The sequence below is a fragment of the Peromyscus leucopus genome, chromosome 7, assembly GCF_004664715.2.
Source record: "Peromyscus leucopus breed LL Stock chromosome 7, UCI_PerLeu_2.1, whole genome shotgun sequence".
NCBI classification, from domain to species: domain Eukaryota; kingdom Metazoa; phylum Chordata; class Mammalia; order Rodentia; family Cricetidae; genus Peromyscus; species Peromyscus leucopus.
The window spans coordinates 87,343,046-87,353,783 of NC_051069.1; the positions used below are offsets into that span (position 1 = coordinate 87,343,046).

Sequence of the window (10,738 nt, forward strand, 5' to 3'; positions counted from 1 at the left end):
CTGGGGAGACGCCTCTAACCCACATAAAGATATTCAAGGAGGCTTAGGAGACTTCCTGAAGCCTATGCCATGGATGAATGCTCAAGCCAAGCCGGATTGGGACATGAGTGTGACACTCCCTGGACACACCATCATGGTGCTCGTGGATCTCCAGAACTCTACACAGACTGTACAGCCTGACATCTGGCCCACCAGCCAGCTGGAGGTCGCTCTCCTAGAAATGCGTCTTTACCACCAGGTCATCCTCCAGCAGGGATCCTCCAGCACATCTCTATCAGACACCCAAGGCTGGGGAAACGCCTCTGACCCACATGGAGACTCTCAGGAGGCTTAGCAGACTTCCTGAGGCCTATTCCATGGACGAATGCTCCAGCCGGCATGGTACCAGGGATGCCTCTCCCCTTCACTGCAGTGTCCAGCCCCTTGTTTCTGGGCCAAGTGTCACGTCCCTGGGGCCCATCAGCCCCTCCTAGTGCAGAGAGATATGCTCCCAGCTCCATCTGGAGCCTCAAAGGCAGCATGCTGTGGCCTCTCCCCAGCTCACCGCTGCATCCTCTTCATACATTTCCCTCTCTTCCTCCTTCAAGTCATCAGGCACAGGAGCCTCAGTCATCAGAAGATCTGGCATCCTTGCTACAAGACCCGGAGACACCTCTTCCACGAAAGAGGACTGCTCCTGTGCTACTTCAGACACCAAATAACCCAACCTTGAGCCTGGCTACACACAGGTGTTTTTGGCTGTGCACTATGGAAGAATGGACACACTAGATCTCAACCCTGAAGTCAAAATACTGCCTTCCAGAACCAATTCAAGTCTTCGTCTCAACACCTTCCACATCCCCCTCATTTGCATCGCTGCCTCCCTGGACAGACACTCTCAGGGTCCCCTATTTCAACAGAACCAAGAGTACTGGGTCTCCTGTGTCACCACTGTCCTTTCTGTGTTCCCCAGACTGGATGGAGACTTGGCCTTGCCTTCGGCCTCTTGGACAGTTCAAGCTGCTGCTCCTCCAGGAACCAACAAATACCCCAGTGAGAGAAGGTGGGTCCTAGCCCTGAGTGTATGATGTTTCTCTGCTTCTTCCCAACCATCCCTTAACCTGCTGGACCAGTCTTCCCTTATCCATCTCCTCAGCACAACCAAGCCTACACAGTGAAACGCCATCTCAGAAGACAAGGCTAACAAACAAACAAAAAGACAGCTACTGAAGGAAGCAGTTGGGGAAGGAGAGCTGCCATGTGCCTTTAGCTCCCAGCCCTGGAAAACCAGAGGCTCCCTAGCAGATCTCTCTGAACTGGAGCTTGCTCTCCAACAAAAAACTCCAGTTTCATGACTTTCTTTTGAAATGCTCTTCTCCAGAACAATATTTGTAATTCCAACTTCACTTATAAATTAATAAAATTTGTGGACCCCAGTATGTGAGGCTGTGTAAAGGAGTTTTTGAGAAAGAGAGAGAGATTGTGTGTGTTTTTCTGTGTGTGTGTGTGTGTGTGTGTGTGTGTGTGTGTATTAGAGAAAGCAGACAATAAAACCACAAGCAATCTGGGGGACTGTGTGAACACACACATTGGTTGAAAATCAGCCTGCTAGTGAAATGGAGGGTCTCACCTTCCCTTGGCCCCACCAGTATAAAGCAATACCGAATGTATCATCTTCAATAAGAAACATTAAAATGTCAATTGCGGGAAATTCATTCTGCCTACACATATCAAGAGAAACAGGTATCTTTAAAAATTGAAATAGATTTAGTACACACATACAGAGAAATGAACACACACATACACATGCACACACAAAATAAACCACTGGAAGTGATGGGGTTCAATGGGAAAAGGTAATGTTTTAGTAAGATATGACTGGACCATCATATTTCACATGAAAAGTGAAATTGAATAACTATCTGGTGGTTTTAATAATCCATTCCATCCAGATATGAGGTTAAGTTGTGCTGGGTGTGGTGGCCCGTGCTTCCAACAGCAGCAGGGAGGACACAGAATAGGAGGGGTTCAGGTCAACACTGGCCACACTGACCTTTGGTAAACCTGACAGACAGGTAAGCTGGGAAAGGTAACATGTGAAACTATGAGGAGCAACTGAGTGTGGCTGTGCATGCCCATAATCCAGGTGAGGGCATCTGGATCAGGAGTTGGAGCCCACACACAGCTACACAAGAAGGTCAAGGGCAATGGGGCTGTAGGGCAGTGTCAAAGAGATCAAAAAGTAAAGAGGGACCGGAGAAATGGTTCAGACCTTAGAGTAGTGATTCTCAACCCATGGGGAAAGGCCACTTTGAGGGTTCAGAGGTCCCATGTCAGGCATACTGCAGAGCAGATATTTACAAAATAGTTCATTACAGTAGTAAAATTAGTTATGAAGTAGCAACAGAAATAATTTTAGGGTTGTGAGTCCACAATACATGAGGAACTGTTTGAAGGGTCCCAGCATTAGGACAGTGGTGAACCATTCACTTAGAAGGACTGTCTGATCTTGTAGCATCCACGGGATGGCACTTAACCACCTGTAACTACGCGCGCATTGGAGGTTTGCAGCAGTCCGGGCGCCCGAGTGTTCACCTCAACCATCACTCACATTCCTGTGTATACACTCCACCGCCTTTCCAATACTGAGTTGAACTAATATGCCCCGTTTGTGTAGGAAGCACAGTTCTTTTGTTCTGAGCTAGCTCACTGTACTGGCCCTATAGGAAACACAGTAGAGTGCAAGAATGCTTATTTCTCAAAAGCAGAGTGTTTTGGGTGTAAGGCACACTAGGGTTCAATTCAACTTCCTAAACGGAGTTGAATGACATTCAGTTTCAATTTCTAGCATTAAGTGTTAATTCAGGGTAAGAACACCACTATTGTGCTATTCTGGCCATAAACAGTGCAAATAGCACTCGCGTCTGTTCCCAGCAAGTACAGTGTATTGGACTGAAGAGAAGCTCCTGTTTTACTTAGTTTCCAATACTGAGTTGAACTAGATATGCCCCGTTTGTGTAGGAAGCACAGTTCTTTTGTTCTGAGCTAGCTCACTGTACTGGCCCTATAGGAAACACAGTAGAGTGCAAGAATGCTTATTTCTCAAAAGCAGAGTGTTTTTGGTGTAAGGCACACTGGGGTTCAATTCAACTTCCTAAACGGAGTTGAATGACATTCAGTTTCAATTTCTAGCATTAAGTGTTCATTCAGGGTAAGAACAGCACTATTGTGCTATTCTGGCCATAAACAGTGCAAATAGCACTCGCGTCTGTTCCCAGCAAGTACAGTGTATTGGACTGAAGAGAAGCTCCTGTTTTACTTAGTTTCCAATACTGAGTTGAACTAGATATGCCCCGTTTGTGTAGGAAGCACAGTTCTTTTGTTCTGAGCTAGCTCACTGTACTGGCCCTATAGGAAACACAGTAGAGTGCAAGAATGCTTATTTCTCAAAAGCAGAGTGTTTTTGGTGTAAGGCACACTAGGGTTCAATTGAACTTCCTAAACGGAGTTGAATGACATTCAGTTTCAATTTCTAGCATTAAGTGTTAATTCAGGGTAAGAACACCACTATTGTGCTATTCTGGCCATAAACAGTGCAAATAGCACTCGCGTCTGTTCCCAGCAAGTACAGTGTATTGGACTGAAGAGAAGCTCCTGTTTTACTTAGTTTCCAATACTGAGTTGAACTAGATATGCCCCGTTTGTGTAGGAAGCACAGTTCTTTTGTTCTGAGCTAGCTCACTGTACTGGCCCTATAGGAAACACAGTAGAGTGCAAGAATGCTTATTTCTCAAAAGCAGAGTGTTTTTGGTGTAAGGCACACTGGGTTCAATTGAACTTCCTAAACGGAGTTGAATCACATTCAGTTTCAATTTCTAGCATTAAGTGTTAATTCAGGGTAAGAACACCACTATTGTGCTATTCTGGCCATAAACAGTGCAAATAGCACTCGCGTCTGTTCCCAGCAAGTACAGTGTATTGGACTGAAGAGAAGCTCCTGTTTTACTTAGTTTCCAATACTGAGTTGAACTAGATATGCCCCGTTTGTGTAGGAAGCACAGTTCTTTTGTTCTGAGCTAGCTCACTGTACTGGCCCTATAGGAAACACAGTAGAGTGCAAGAATGCTTATTTCTCAAAAGCAGAGTGTTTTTGGTGTAAGGCACACTAGGGTTCAATTGAACTTCCTAAACGGAGTTGAATGACATTCAGTTTCAATTTCTAGCATTAAGTGTTATTCAGGGTAAGAACACCACTATTGTGCTATTCTGGCCATAAACAGTGCAAATAGCACTCGCGTCTGTTCCCAGCAAGTACAGTGTATTGGACTGAAGAGAAGCTCCTGTTTTACTTAGTTTCCAATACTGAGTTGAACTAGATATGCCCCGTTTGTGTAGGAAGCACAGTTCTTTTGTTCTGAGCTAGCTCACTGTACTGGCCCTATAGGAAACACAGTAGAGTGCAAGAATGCTTATTTCTCAAAAGCAGAGTGTTTTTGGTGTAAGGCACACTAGGGTTCAATTCAACTTCCTAAACGGAGTTGAATGACATTCAGTTTCAATTTCTAGCATTAAGTGTTATTCAGGGTAAGAACACCACTATTGTGCTATTCTGGCCATAAACAGTGCAAATAGCACTCGCGTCTGTTCCCAGCAAGTACAGTGTATTGGACTGAAGAGAAGCTCCTGTTTTACTTAGTTTCCAATACTGAGTTGAACTAGATATGCCCCGTTTGTGTAGGAAGCACAGTTCTTTTGTTCTGAGCTAGCTCACTGTACTGGCCCTATAGGAAACACAGTAGAGTGCAAGAATGCTTTTTCTCAAAAGCAGAGTGTTTTTCTTGTAAGGCCAACTGGGTTCAATTACAACTTCCTAAACGGAGTTGAATGACATTCAGTTTCAATTTCTAGCATTAAGTGTTTATTCAGGGTAAGAACAGCACTATTGTGCTATTCTGGCCATAAACAGTGCAAATAGCACTCGCGTCTGTTCCCAGCAAGTACAGTGTATTGGACTGAAGAGAAGCTCCTGTTTTACTTAGTTTCAATACTGAGTTGAACTAGATATGCCCCGTTTGTGTAGGAAGCACAGTTCTTTTGTTCTGAGCTAGCTCACTGTACTGGCCCTATAGGAAACACAGTAGAGTGCAAGAGTGCCTTTTTCTCAAAAGCAGAGTGTTTTTCTTGTAAGGCCAACTGGGGTTCAATACAACTTCCTAAACGGAGTTGAATGACATTCAGTTTCAAGTTCTAGCATTAAGTGTTATTCAGGGTAAGAACAGCACTATTGTGCTATTCTGGCCATAAACAGTGCAAATAGCACTCGCGTCTGTTCCCAGCAAGTACAGTGTATTGGACTGAAGAGAAGCTCCTGTTTTACTTAGTTTCAAGTACTGAGTTGAACTAGATATGCCCCGTTTGTGTAGGAAGCACAGTTCTTTTGTTCTGAGCTAGCTCACTGTACTGGCCCTATAGGAAACACAGTAGAGTGCAAGAGTGCCTTTTTCTCAAAAGCAGAGTGTTTTTCTTGTAAGGCCAACTGGGGTTCAATACAACTTCCTAAACGGAGTTGAATGACATTCAGTTTCAAGTTCTAGCATTAAGTGTTATTCAGGGTAAGAACAGCACTATTGTGCTATTCTGGCCATAAACAGTGCAAATAGCACTCGCGTCTGTTCCCAGCAAGTACAGTGTATTGGACTGAAGAGAAGCTCCTGTTTTACTTAGTTTCAAGTACTGAGTTGAACTAGATATGCCCCGTTTGTGTAGGAAGCACAGTTCTTTTGTTCTGAGCTAGCTCACTGTACTGGCCCTATAGGAAACACAGTAGAGTGCAAGAGTGCCTTTTTCTCAAAAGCAGAGTGTTTTTCTTGTAAGGCCAACTGGGGTTCAATACAACTTCCTAAACGGAGTTGAATGACATTCAGTTTCAAGTTCTAGCATTAAGTGTTGATTCAGGGTAAGAACAGCACTATTGTGCTATTCTGGCCATAAACAGTGCAAATAGCACTCGCGTCTGTTCCCAGCAAGTACAGTGTATTGGACTGAAGAGAAGCTCCTGTTTTACTTAGTTTCAAGTACTGAGTTGAACTAGATATGCCCCGTTTGTGTAGGAAGCACAGTTCTTTTGTTCTGAGCTAGCTCACTGTACTGGCCCTATAGGAAACACAGTAGAGTGCAAGAGTGCCTTTTTCTCAAAAGCAGAGTGTTTTTCTTGTAAGGCCAACTGGGTTCAATACAACTTCCTAAACGGAGTTGAATGACATTCAGTTTCAAGTTCTAGCATTAAGTGTTGATTCAGGGTAAGAACAGCACTATTGTGCTATTCTGGCCATAAACAGTGCAAATAGCACTCGCGTCTGTTCCCAGCAAGTACAGTGTATTGGACTGAAGAGAAGCTCCTGTTTTACTTAGTTTCAAGTACTGAGTTGAACTAGATATGCCCCGTTTGTGTAGGAAGCACAGTTCTTTTGTTCTGAGCTAGCTCACTGTACTGGCCCTATAGGAAACACAGTAGAGTGCAAGAGTGCCTTTTTCTCAAAAGCAGAGTGTTTTTCTTGTAAGGCCAACTGGGGTTCAATACAACTTCCTAAACGGAGTTGAATGACATTCAGTTTCAAGTTCTAGCATTAAGTGTTGATTCAGGGTAAGAACAGCACTATTGTGCTATTCTGGCCATAAACAGTGCAAATAGCACTCGCGTCTGTTCCCAGCAAGTACAGTGTATTGGACTGAAGAGAAGCTCCTGTTTTACTTAGTTTCAAATACTGAGTTGAACTAGATATGCCCCGTTTGTGTAGGAAGCACAGTTCTTTTGTTCTGAGCTAGCTCACTGTACTGGCCCTATAGGAAACACAGTAGAGTGCAAGAGTGCCTGTTTCTCAAAAGCAGAGTGTTTTTCTTGTAAGGCCAACTGGGTTCAATACAACTTCCTAAACGGAGTTGAATGACATTCAGTTTCAAGTTCTAGCATTAAGTGTTGATTCAGGGTAAGAACAGCACTATTGTGCTATTCTGGCCATAAACAGTGCAAATAGCACTCGCGTCTGTTCCCAGCAAGTACAGTGTATTGGACTGAAGAGAAGCTCCTGTTTTACTTAGTTTCAATACTGAGTTGAACTAGATATGCCCCGTTTGTGTAGGAAGCACAGTTCTTTTGTTCTGAGCTAGCTCACTGTACTGGCCCTATAGGAAACACAGTAGAGTGCAAGAGTGCCTGTTTCTCAAAAGCAGAGTGTTTTTCTTGTAAGGCCAACTGGGTTCAATACAACTTCCTAAACGGAGTTGAATGACATTCAGTTTCAAGTTCTAGCATTAAGTGTTATTCAGGGTAAGAACAGCACTATTGTGCTATTCTGGCCATAAACAGTGCAAATAGCACTCGCGTCTGTTCCCAGCAAGTACAGTGTATTGGACTGAAGAGAAGCTCCTGTTTTACTTAGTTTCTAATACTGAGTTGAACTAGATATGCCCCGTTTGTGTAGGAAGCACAGTTCTTTTGTTCTGAGCTAGCTCACTGTACTGGCCCTATAGGAAACACAGTAGAGTGCAAGAGTGCCTGTTTCTCAAAAGCAGAGTGTTTTTCTTGTAAGGCCAACTGGGGTTCAATACAACTTCCTAAACGGAGTTGAATGACATTCAGTTTCAAGTTCTAGCATTAAGTGTTATTCAGGGTAAGAACAGCACTATTGTGCTATTCTGGCCATAAACAGTGCAAATAGCACTCGCGTCTGTTCCCAGCAAGTACAGTGTATTGGACTGAAGAGAAGCTCCTGTTTTACTTAGTTTCTAATACTGAGTTGAACTAGATATGCCCCGTTTGTGTAGGAAGCACAGTTCTTTTGTTCTGAGCTAGCTCACTGTACTGGCCCTATAGGAAACACAGTAGAGTGCAAGAGTGCCTGTTTCTCAAAAGCAGAGTGTTTTTCTTGTAAGGCCAACTGGGGTTCAATACAACTTCCTAAACGGAGTTGAATGACATTCAGTTTCAAGTTCTAGCATTAAGTGTTATTCAGGGTAAGAACAGCACTATTGTGCTATTCTGGCCATAAACAGTGCAAATAGCACTCGCGTCTGTTCCCAGCAAGTACAGTGTATTGGACTGAAGAGAAGCTCCTGTTTTACTTAGTTTCTAATACTGAGTTGAACTAGATATGCCCCGTTTGTGTAGGAAGCACAGTTCTTTTGTTCTGAGCTAGCTCACTGTACTGGCCCTATAGGAAACACAGTAGAGTGCAAGAGTGCCTGTTTTCTCAAAAGCAGAGTGTTTTTCTTGTAAGGCCAACTGGGGTTCAATACAACTTCCTAAACGGAGTTGAATGACATTCAGTTTCAAGTTCTAGCATTAAGTGTTTATTCAGGGTAAGAACACCACTATTGTGCTATTCTGGCCATAATAAGTGATCAAGATCATTATCGAGTGCGAACAAATTATTGCAGTCACTATCGTGCGTGAGAAATATTTTCATAGCTGAGGTCTCCTCAATGTGAAAGTTAGCAACAGTGCTCATGATTATCACTAGTCCCATGTATTGGACTGTATAAGTAACCTGAATGCATCCTTCTTGCTCTTTTAATTTCAAGCTTCTAGTTTTCATCTTTTATCTTATCCAACTTGCCTAATGACCTGCCCATTTTGCCAGAGATTCCCCCAAGGCCAGTCCCTTTGAACTAGATATGCCCCGTTTAGGCTCGATTTACAGGTAAGCAGCTGACATCGCTCTTGAGGCCCTTTTAGTTACGTGGAAGCCGTAGTCAATCACTCTACGTGGCCCTATATTAAGGGTTGGACAATTTTATCTATATCAAGCTCCAAGCCGCAACAATATAGAAAAGAGTGGTCTCTGTGTCTACCAGTGTTTTAAGAATGTTTCCACCATATAATTTCAACCTCGAGAATGAAAGACTATCCATGTCCAGTGTATTTGAAACCAGTCCCGTCTTGTATTAGGCGAGCGGAGCTAGGAAGTATCCAATAAATTGTTACCAACTCATCCTCAATTCTATATATTCGATGAAGTATATAAATTTGGTGTCTTTATCCCGTATTCACTTCCCAGGTAATCAGATTTTTCGTGGAATATGTGCTCATCCATAGGCATGTTATTCAGGGTCAGTGTTGACTATAGAAAACACCACTATTGTGTATAACAATATATACTGACCCTGAAATAAACAGATAAGTTCACACATGTCGCAGTATAATACTGCAGCATACCGAGCCGTAAGCTCCAAGTTTACTCTCCCAACAACGCTACTAGTGTTGTGCTCCATTGGAGTCATCGATGAAGGAGAGAGCTCCTGTTTACTATAGATACACTAAACAGTACCTTTCTGGATCCAACTACCCATACTTGTTGAAACTTCAATTCTGAACTTTAGAAATTTATGTCGACACAACTTGTGAATTGGTAATGGTCACATTTATGGATCATATCTAGCTTCTTATCCCTTAAGATATATCAATCTGTCAGCAAATATTTACTCCTCACTTGATACTGCTCTAGTCTCACATCTAGGAATGACATAACAAACTTTTAGTTGTTTAGAGGTGCAAGAAATTGCTTATTTCTTCAAAAGCAGAGTGTTTTGGTGTAAGGCACACTAGGGTTCAATTAACTTCCTAAACGGAGTTGAATGACATCAGTTTCAATTTCTAGCATTAAGGTGTTATTCAGGGTAAGAACACATATTGTGCTATTTGGCCATAAACAGTGCAAATAGCACTCGCGTCTGTTCCCCAGCAAGTACAGTGTATTGGACTGAAGAGAAGCTCCTGTTTTTACTTAGTTTCCAATACTGAGTTGAACTAGATATGCCCGCGTTTGTGTAGGAAGCACAGTTTCTTTTGTCTGATGGCTAGCTCACTGTACTGGCCGCGTATAGTGGATAACACAGTAGAGTGCATAATAACATATTCTCCAAAATAGGTGGGATTGTAAGGCACACTTAGTGGTTCAGTTTGAATCCTTCCTTAAACGGCAGGTCTGTTGAATGACATTCCTAAGTTTCAATTTTCTAGCCAATTAAGTGTTCATTCAGTTGGTAAAGAACACATTCTATTGTTGCTTATTCTGGCCAATAACAGTTGATCAAAATAGCACTTCGCGCTTCGTTCCCAGGCAAAGTACAAGTGTATTGGACTGTAAGTAGAAGCTCCTGTTTTACTTAGTTCCTATTATACTGATTGGATTTGAACTAGATATGCCTCCGTTTGTTGTATGGTTAATAGCAAGTTTCTTTTGTTTCTAGATGGCATAGCTCAACTTGTACTGGTCCCTGATATGGAAACACTAAGTATGAGTGCTCAACTTTGTTTCATATATCGAGACTTTCTATTCTAGAGTCTGTTAATCTATTAACTCCATACTAAACCTAGCATGAATTATGTGATCCTCTATGTGTTCTTCAGGAATATAGAAGTCAGTTCTTTGATTCTTATGGCACTCTTGGTGTTGAACTAACAAATTAATTATTTTTTTATTCGGATATAATCCGAACAGTCTTATACACTATTAAGCGGTATGTATTAATGTCAGAAGTCTGAGAAGCTATTTAGAAGCCCATCTACTATAACGACTGCATATAGATTGTATAAATTTTTTTGTAATGAGTGCATCTACTTCCTACGAGCTATTCATTATCTAACCTAATCTTATACTCGATGGACATTGTGCCCATATTATAACTAACTTTGATATGTGTTATTTCTATACATTTATGACTTAAAAATGTTGATAGTGATATGACTCTTTGGCCAAAT

The 10,738-nt window shown here is 42.3% G+C and overlaps 1 pseudogene; it reads right to left on the reverse strand.

Moving 5' to 3' along the window:
• The window catches only part of LOC114693569, a 52,372-nt pseudogene that overhangs the window by 1,456 nt on the left and 40,178 nt on the right, over positions 1 to 10,738 (reverse strand).